At 58.4% G+C, this 370-nt stretch overlaps 1 long non-coding RNA gene across 1 annotated transcript in view; it reads right to left on the reverse strand.

The window, feature by feature from the left end:
- Positions 1-298: 298 nt before the first annotated feature.
- LOC109294583 overlaps positions 299-370 on the reverse strand; it is a 5,901-nt gene continuing 5,829 nt past the window's right edge. The window contains exon 2 of the long non-coding RNA XR_002096577.1: positions 299-364. This is a non-coding gene — a long non-coding RNA (uncharacterized LOC109294583). The remainder of the gene's footprint in view (positions 365-370) is intronic.

The raw sequence follows: 370 nt of genomic DNA on the forward strand, positions 1-370 counted from the left end.
AGAGGTCCCCCCTGTCCCCCTGGGAGTGTGCGCAGTGGTGGAGAGCCTGCCCACCTGCCCAAGCCCACAGCAGGCAGATGGAGCCAGGCTCCGCTCCACTACAGCAGCTGCTGCCTTCTGCTGGCCCCACAGCCCTGGCAGCTGTGGTTAGGGGGTGGGGGCATCAGTAGGGTTGGGGGGGGCAAGGGGGGAGAGTGAGGGACACCAGCGGGGCCAAGGGGGCTGTTGGGGGTAGTGAGGGGCCTTTCATTTTAATCACGAATTTTGGGGGGTTTATCAGGGAATTTGGAATTTTTTAATCAGGGAAAAGCAGGATCCTTGATGATCAGTCATGACCACCGTGGTTTAAACAACCAGCATCTTCCTTTTT

This window comes from Gavialis gangeticus, unplaced genomic scaffold (genome assembly GCF_001723915.1).
Source record: "Gavialis gangeticus isolate Ggan-Ray unplaced genomic scaffold, GavGan_comp1, whole genome shotgun sequence".
In the NCBI taxonomy this organism is placed as follows: domain Eukaryota; kingdom Metazoa; phylum Chordata; order Crocodylia; family Gavialidae; genus Gavialis; species Gavialis gangeticus.